Here is a 9,606-nt window from a genome sequence, read left to right on the forward strand (position 1 = left end):
ACCCTGACCCTGCCTGGAACAAGTAGTTTCTGTGTGTGTGTATATATATCACCTCAGCCAAAGACACAAGGTCAACAACAGAAACACTACTATTATTGTCACCGCACCGTTTCACACTTTAGTGACTGTGGCTTTATTACATTCACATTAATTCATTTAGCAGACACTTTTCCCCAAAGTGGAGGGGATGCGGTGGTGCAGTGCATTGGACCAGGTCCTGCTCTCTTGTGGGTCTGGGGTTCGAGTCCCGCTTGGGGTGCCTTACGGCGGACTGGCGTCCTGTCTTGGGTGTGTCTCCTCCCCCTCCAGCCTTACGCCCTGTGTTGCCAGGTAGGCTCCGGTTCCCCGCAACCCCTTATGGGACAAGCGGTTCAGAAAGTGTGTGTGTGTGTGTTTTTTCCCCAAAGTGATGTACATCTCAGCAAAAACACAAAACGTGTATTACATCAACAGAAGTAGAGATTTGGATGCAGAGACATGATTCTAAAGCACAGTTAATTTATCACAATCCGCCATATGAAGCAATCACACAGGTAGCTGTATGTTTATCCATTATTCAACAGCTATAGCCACGAAGTTATAGAGCAGGAACATTTACATGTTGACATGCACTTAAGAGATCGTGGGAGAAGTGACTCTAAAAGAGGTGAGTGTCAGACCCTTCTTAAATCACACCTCAGTGGTGCGAGAGGATGTGGGTTCGATCTCCACTCAGTCTGTGTGGGTTTCCCCCGGGTGCTCTGGTTTCCTCCCACACACAGTCCAAAGACATGCTGTCCAGGTTCCCCAATAGTGTGTGTGAGTGACACAGAGAGAGTGTGTTCCACTGATGTATGGATGAGTGACCCAGTGTAAGTAGTGTATCTAGCAGTGTAAGTCACCACGGTGAATAAGGTGTGTGGGCTGATAACACTACATAGTATCTATTGTAAGTCGCTGTGGAGGAAAGCGTCTGCTAAATAAATAAATGTAAATGTGGTTATTAATAACCCATCACAACACAGTTATATAAAAGCCAATATTAAATAGTACGATGAAATGAATTAAGGAGGAAGGCTGGCTCTGCCCTGGACGTTCAGCTTGACTCGCTGGAGAAAGCAGCACAGAGGAGGACTCTGAGGAGACCTTTGGAGAATGACTCTCACCTTCTTTTTGCCACTCTGATTAAACAGAGTAGTTTAGTCTTTAGTCTAGTTAGTCAGAGGAAGTACTTTTATTTTTCACACTTGTGCACTTACCTGAAAGTCATGTTGTTTTTTATGACAATTTTACTTCTCTGTCTGTCTATCAGTGTATCTATTAAGGCAGCAAATTGAATGAGATGCTTTGTTTCAGCTACAGAAAACACCTCCTGGAGTTTCTTACGTCTGTGGGAACATTGTCCGGAGATCCAGTTCTAAAGAGCCGCACAAATAACCGAATGAAAGTGCAGCCTCCTAAAATCAAAACACGTAAAAAATGTAGTTTATATACCTTCCATCAGTTTACTTGCTGAAATAACCAAGTTCATGAACACTTTACCGGTATATTTTACCTTGTGTACTCTTGTTCCACTGGTATATACCTAGGAAGGGTCTTGTCTTGGTGCTGCATTAAGAGCTTCTTATTTGTCAGACGTCGAAGGACTTAATACATTTGTTGAAATGAAATCCCTTTGAGGGGAGATGTTCATCATTTCTGTTACCTAATGCTTCGACTTTTTATCTTCCCCGGCAGTCTTCGAAATGCTTCGTGTTCCCAGCCTGCCATTTGTTCCGCCGTCGCCGCGTCTCTAATTGTTTACCAGTGCGGGGAGAACAAATTCACTCATTAAGGGATCTATTAAGCACACAAACTATACGCTGCGAGTGTTGCTGCCTGCTTGGATTGTAAGTAAATAACCTCAGTGTCTCGATGATTACAAGGTTTGGAAAACAAGCTTTGAAAGCTTTTTCATTAAGCTCTTATGGGAGTGTTGTTATGTCTTTGAGGGACAAGTTAGCATAAATGTGCTAAAAGCCTGCTCTTCTACTTTTTAATAGTCTCATCTATACCGTATGTTGCCTTTGTTAGGGAAAGAAAAGGCTCCCAGGGCAAAGGTGGCACCAATTTGTCATGTCAGGGATATGGAATGTCACTAAGTTGCTGCCAGTAAGAATGAATAAAGGGTTGGGGGGGGGGGGGGGGGAATCACTGCAAGAGAAGCTGTATTATGACATATGTACTGTATGAACGGCTGAGGGTTGGAACACCCATACTCCCTGTGCAGGGGCAGCTGGTAGCGTAGTGGTTCGAGTGCCTGCCTTTGGACCTGAGGGTTATGGGTTTGATCCCCCCTGGTTATACTACCCTTGATCAAGGTACTTACCCCAAGTTATTTCAGTAAAGTTACCCAGCTGTATAAATGCGTAAATAATTGTAATTTAACATTGTAAGTTGCTTTGGAGAAAAGTCTCAGCTAAATGTAAATCTGGGATTCACACCTATGACTTACAGGTACAAAGGCAGCAGCTCTAATCACTGTGCTACACGTTGCCCCTGTAAGCAAAAGTGTGAGTGATCGCTGTCCGCTATTTTCCTGATGCTTCCGGGATAGGCTCAGGACCACCACAACCGTTCAGATGCAGCTAAAAAAATGATAGTGTTACATTTGTGCTGTATTGCTCAGCAGTTCTTTGCCCTGTGTTGTCACTTGCATTTTGTAATTCTGGAACTCTCTATTTACCACGTATGCACAGCAGAGCGTTCAGTCAAATTCTGTTAACCGAGTTCTCTTCAGTTGTGACGGTCAAGAGGTGCTGAGCAATATATGATATGAATAAGCAGAAGTGCAGAATAAAAAAAAATGTATACATTATACAGCTATTTATACGTTACATACTGTATACACCTGGCAATTTAGAGCGCATAAGAATTTCTGAACTTGGGGCATTTTTTGAGATTAAGTGAACAGCTTCCCACCTGAATTATTAATCTGCAGTCTTTTCTCATCAACCCATTTCTAAGTAAACAGGGTAAACAGAGTAATGAAATGACCAGGAGTTCTTTTCTCTGTTGTACGGTGCAGGATGCGGTGATCAGGCATTGAATTCAGTTCAATTCGATTTATTTCTTTTTATAAATTTGTGGCTGTGACAGGTGAGCCACAGCTGCACACACGGTCCCACATCCTCTTTGTGTAGCGACCGTATCACATAATTAGTGACATGGGGTGATCTTCATTCCAACGACACGCACCAGTCCCCACGGCCAATTATCTTCATGACCATCATCATTTGTTCCTGCTGTGGTTGATGGCCTATGGTAATGAGCTCCTTCTCCTCAACTGGCTGAGTAAAGACATAACATTCAAAGGAGTTAAAGAGTACTTGAATTTTTGGGTATTACTTGTCAATCCTTAGGGGACGTGGTGGCATGGCGGGTTCAGCCAGTGCCCGCTGGGTGGCGGGTCTGGGGTCTGAGCCCTGCTTGGGGTGCCTTGTGATGGACTGGCGTCCCATCCTGGGTGTGTCCCCTCCCCCTCCAGCCCTGCACCCTGTGTTGCTGGGTTAGGCTCCGGCTCACCATGATCCTGCTTGGGACAAGCGGTTGTTGACAATGGATGTCAATCCTTATGAGGGTTTCCTCTATTGCTATTGTGGTGCACATCGCCATGGGCTTGGATGGGGCGAAGAAGGACGCAGAGGCAGTGTTCATCTCGAACGGTTTATTTCAACTCCGGCACACAGGGTAGTAATGCTCTCGGTCCGAAGACCCCATTTCCTCCAGAACCTGCACTTCTAGCCAGCCTTCCCAGCCTGCTTAGCACTTCCGGGCTCTCTCTCAACACACTGGCACACACGGTCACCCCATTAGTTTCCCCGTAAATTGCCCTAGTGGTTGAACCCTCTATTTACAGTTTAGTCACAATACAACCACGTACAATAAATAAATCCATCCATCCATCCATCCATCTTCCTCCGCTTTTATCCGGGGCCGGGTCGCGGGGGCAGCAGTCCGAGCAGAGTCCTCCAGACTTCCCTCTCCCCGCACACCTCCTCCAGTTCCTCTGGGGAAACCCCAAGGCGTTCCCAGGCCAGCCGGGAGACATAGTCTCTCCAACGTGTCCTGGGTCTGCCCCGAGGCCTCCTCCCAGTGGGACATGCCCGGAACACCTCCCCAGGGAGGCGTCCAGGAGGCATCCGGAACAGATGCCCGAGCCACCTCAACTGGCTCCTCTCGATGCGGAGGAGCAGCGGCTCTACTCCGAGCTCCTCCCGGGTGACCGAGCTCCTCACCCTATCCCTAAGGGTGCGCCCAGCCACTCTGCGGAGGAAACTCATTTCTGCCGCTTGTATCCGCGATCTCATTCTTTCGGTCATGATCCAGAGTTCATGACCATAGGTGAGGGTAGGAACGTAGATCGACCGGTAAATTGAGAGCTTCGCCTTACGACTCAGCTCCCTCTTCACCACAACAGACCGGTACAATGACCTCATTACTGCGGACGCCGCACCGATCCGTCTGTCAACCTGCCGCTCCATTTTTCCCTCACTCGTGAACAAGACCCCGAGATACTTAAATTCCTCCACTTGAGGGAGCAACTCCCCCCTAACCCGGAGGGGGCAATCCACCTTTTTCCGACTGAGAACCATGGCCTCGGATTTGGAGGTGCTGATTCTCATCCCCGCCGCTTCGCACTCGGCTGCAAACCTCCCCAGTGCATGCTGCAAGTCTTGACTTGATGAAGCCAACAGGACCACATCGTCTGCAAAAAGCAGAGACGAGATCTCACGGCCGCCAAAACAGACACCCTCCGTTCCCTGGCTGCGCCTAGAAATTCTGTCCATGAAGATAATGAACAGAATCGGTGACAAAGGGCAGCCCTGGCGGAGTCCAACATGCACCGAGAACAGGTCTGACTTACTGCCAGCAATGCGAACCAAGCTCCTGCTCCGGTCATACAGGGAACGAACAGCCCGTAGCAGCAAGCCCCGAACCCCATAATCCCGAAGTACCTCCCATAGGATGCCACGAGGGACACGGTCGAATGCCTTCTCCAGGTCCACAAAACACAGATGGACTGGTTGGGCAAACTCCCACGAACCCTCCAGCACCCTAGTGAGGGTATAGAGCTGGTCCAGTGTTCCATGGCCAGGGCGAAAACCGCATTGCTCCTCCTGAATCCGAGGTTCGACTATCGGTCGGATTCTCCTTTCCAGTACCCCGGCATAGACTTTCCCAGGGAGGCTAAGGAGTGTGATCCCCCGGTAGTTGGAACACAATCTCCGGTCCCCCTTCTTAAAAAGAGGGACCACCACCCCGATCTGCCAGTCCAGAGGCACCGTTCCCGAACTCCACGCGATGCTGCAGAGGCGTGTCAGCCAAGACAGCCCCACAACATCCAGAGACTTGAGAAACTCGGGGCGGATCTCATCCACCCCCGGAGCCTTGCCACCGAGGAGTTTTTTGACTACCTCAGCAACTTCAGCCAGGGTAATGGACGAGTCCCCCTCCAAGTCCCCAGCCTCAGCTTCCTCTACGGAAGGCGTGTCGGAGGGATTGAGGAGATCCTCAAAGTACTCCTTCCACCGCCCGAGGACATCCTCAGCTGAGGTCAGCAGCGCACCACTTCCACTGTAAACAGTGTTTGTGGAACACCGCTTCCCCCCTCTGAGTCGCCGGACGGTTTGGCAGAATCTCTTTGAGGCCGACCGAAAGTCTTCCTCCATGCCCTCACCGAACTCCTCCCAAGCCCGAGTTTTTGCCGCGGCGACTGCCAGAGCTGCGCTCCGTTTGGCCCGTCGGTACCCGTCAGCTGCTTCAGGAGTCCCATGAGCCAGCCAGGCCCGATAGAACTCCTTCTTCAGCTTGACGGCATCCCTTACCTCCAGTGTCCACCACCGTGTTCGGGGATTGCCACCACAACAGGCGCCGGAGACCTTACGGCCGCAGCTCCGAACCGCCGCCCCGACAATGGAGGCGTGGAACATAGTCCATTCAGACTCGATGTCCCCCACCTCCCTCGGGACCTGGTTGAAGCTCTGTCGGAGGTGGGAGTTGAAGACCTCTCTGACAGGGACCTCCGCCAAACGTTCCCAACAGACCCTCACTATGCATTTGGGCCTGCCAGGTCTGTCCAGCTTTTTCCCCTGCCATCGAATCCAACTCACCACCAGGTGGTGATCAGTTGACAGCTCAGCCCCTCTCTTCACCCGAGTGTCCAAGACAAATGGTCGAAGGTCAGAAGAAACGACTACAAAGTCGATCATCGACCTCCGACCTAGGGTGTCCTGGTGCCAAGTGCACTGATGGACACCCTTATGCATGAACATGGTGTTCGTTATGGATAAACCGCGACTAGCACAGAAATCCAATAACAACTCACCGCTCGGGTTCAGATCAGGGAGGCCGTTCCTCCCAATCACGCCCCTCCAGGTATTACTGTCGCTGCCCACGTGGGCGTTAAAGTCCCCCAGTAGAATGACAGAGTCCCCAGTGGGAGCGCTTTCCAGCACGCCCCCCAGGGACTCCAAGAAGGCCGGGTACTCTACACTGCCACTAGGCGCATAAGCACAAACGACAGTGAGAGACTGTTCCCTGACCCGAAGGCGCAAGGAGATGACCCTCTCATTCACCGGGGTAGACTCCAACACATGGCGGCTGAACTGGGGGGCTATTAATAAGCCCACACCCGCCCGCCGCCTCTCAGCCTGGGCAATGCCAGAATAGTGGAGAGTCCACCCTTGGTCGAGAAGAGTGGTTCCAGAACCCAAGCTGTGAGTGGAAGTGAGCCCAACTATATCTAGACGGTATCTCTCAACTTCCCGCACCAGCTCAGGCTCCTTCCCCGCCAGTGAGGTGACATTCCAAGTCCCAAAAACCAGAGTTGGCGTCCGAGGTTTGGGTCGACCGGGCACTCGGCCCCGACCACCGCCCAAATCACAATGCACCGGCCCCTTACGGTCTCTCCGGCAGGTGGTGAGCCCACCGAAGAATAAATAAATCTTCCCACCTAAACACCAGTAACGCGGGTCGTTACGCTATGTTTCAAATGAGTGCAGTAAGTTTACAATAGCAGTCACGGTGTGGAGGGAGCCAGCAGTGACTGAGACGTGTGAATAACCCCTACGGACATTGAGCCGCAGGACTCGGTGATCACTAAGCGAAGGTGATCGGTGCAGTGATCCTCTGCTACTGAACGTGCAGCTGTACCAGCATGTGGACATCAGGTCCATCTGGTGTTCGCGGCACATCTTCGAGGTGGTACAGCGTTTGCTGCTTTCCCACAGCGCCGTCAGACAACACAGGGAACCTGATTTGCAATCGATCCTTGAGGGCCTCTGGGATTGCAGTGGTTCCCCACAGGCTAAAAGAGCAATTGACCAAAGGAAATGTGGTCTCTGCGGTCAATGCGTCCTTCCTTCCCTACTGACCTGAGCTGAATAATTAACATTCTCTCACCTCCATAAAACCTTCCGGAACAATTATGCTAATGATAAGTTATTAAAGTAACGATTTGACTGCAGTGATTACTGAGAGCAGGCTGCACTGGAAGGGTCTACTCTCACATCTCTACACGTGTGCAAGCGAGCAGCACTGAGCCCATGCATTTATCCTGTTTTAATAATGTTACTGTTAGATGGGTTGTCCAATGTGTACTGTAAACTGCTTTTAAGGACAATTTACATTTATTTATTTAGCAGACACTTTTCTCCAAAGCAAGTTCCAGTGAACTCTGTTATCAGCTCATACAACTTATTCACCATGGTGACTTACACTGCTAGATACACTACTTACACTGGGTCACTCATCCGTACATCAGTGGAACACACTCTCTCTCTCTGTCACTCATATACTATGGGTGAACCTGAACAGCATGTGTTTGGAGTGCAGGAGGAAACCAGAGCACCCAGAGGAAACCCACACAGACAGAATATGAAAACTCCTCACAGTCTAAGGAGGGATTGAACCCACAGCCTCTCGCACCACCCAGGCGCTGTGAGATAGCAGCGCTACTCGCTGTGCCACCATGCTGCCTAAACCCTAAAAAAAATAACAATGAACCTAAAAAAATTAATGACAAAAAAGATTACTGTCCCTGGAAACAGTTTCATTGTAACATAGCGTACTACGATTTTTTTTGTCTGATGTTAATAAATGACAAATGCAATTATGTTACAGTTTGATTAAGATGTCTGCAGTTTGTGAAAAAGACACCCACTTGATTTCAGTGGAAAATTATTAAAAATATTTAATAATGTAGCTGGTAGTGTGGTGCTTAGAGCTGCTACCTTTGGATCCAAAGGACATGGGTTTGATTCCCACCTTTAGTAAGGTACTTATTGTACTTACCTAATTTGCTCCTGTAAAAAATTGCCCATCTGTGTAAATAGGTAAATAATTGTAAGTCACTTTGGAGAAAATTGTCTGCTTAATAAATATGAACATTTAAGAGTGACAAGAAGTTCAATTAAAGCACTGATGTAAGTGGATAAAACTCTGATTTAAAGGTTTCAGGGACAACAAATGCATGACTGTGAGTGCAGCCTAATGTGTAAGAACTTTCTCAGTCTTCTAGAAATGTCCATCCCTTATGTATCAAGACACTGTCAAACTTCATCTGTCCTCTTCTGTCTTGAGGTCGGCCGTTTTCCTACCAGCCCGTCGGCTCTCTCCATCCCTGCCTGGTCCTCCTACTGCTTCTCCTTTCCTGCTTCCGTGCCTCTCGGTACGATCCCCAATCACAGGCGCCGCTGTGCAGAGATGCACATCCCTGTTGCGTGCCTTTATCCCCCTTATCTTAATGGCATCCCGAACAACGGGTGCCAAACCAGGGATGATCACCAGCAGCATCCCTTTGTCAGTACAACGACAACTGATCAACATCGGCCCACACCCCCGAAACACCTCAACTGCGTGCCTTTTCACACGAGTGCTATCGCAGTCACTTAACTGTCCTTCTCCAGCGAAATCCAAAGGCCGTTATCACCGTGACCAGGTTGTGTCTCGTATGAATTTACACTTATTGCTCCAGCAGATGCTTTTCTCCAAATTTGCATACAATAATTAATATGTAGAATGAGTATTTAGATATATTACACTGAACTCCCTCCAGCCATTAGCCCATCCATACACCAGAGCAATGTGGCACACATGTGAAGTACACACACACACTATGGGCAATTTAGAAGCGCCAATTAATCTCAAATGCATGCCTTAGGAGTGTGGGAGGAAACCTGCGTAGAGCATGCAAAGTCCTCATGCACCAAGTGGAGATCAAACCCACGTTTACCCATTCAGCACATGAATTCTGAGACACCAGAACTATCGGCCGCATCACCGTAGTACATAGTGCTAGACTGCCCAGCAGTGATTTTGAAATAACTGCTTGGTACTAACCAGATACAGTCAGTGTTTTCATAAAAAATATGGATGTTCTATTGTCTTGTCCTACAACAGGTGCTGAATTGCCTTAAAATGCTTTTTGCAGGCTCCTATTCAAGACAAAATAGCCTCCCCATGTGTCCGGTATAGGCTCTGGACCACCATGACCTGGGCTTGGGCACATGATTAATGACACTGGTAGAAATTTAAGATGATTATAAAGCATAAAATTCTCCAAATGAACATAACAAGAGTGGCAAT

This window comes from Scleropages formosus, chromosome 22, assembly GCF_900964775.1.
Source record: "Scleropages formosus chromosome 22, fSclFor1.1, whole genome shotgun sequence".
Lineage (NCBI taxonomy): Eukaryota > Metazoa > Chordata > Actinopteri > Osteoglossiformes > Osteoglossidae > Scleropages > Scleropages formosus.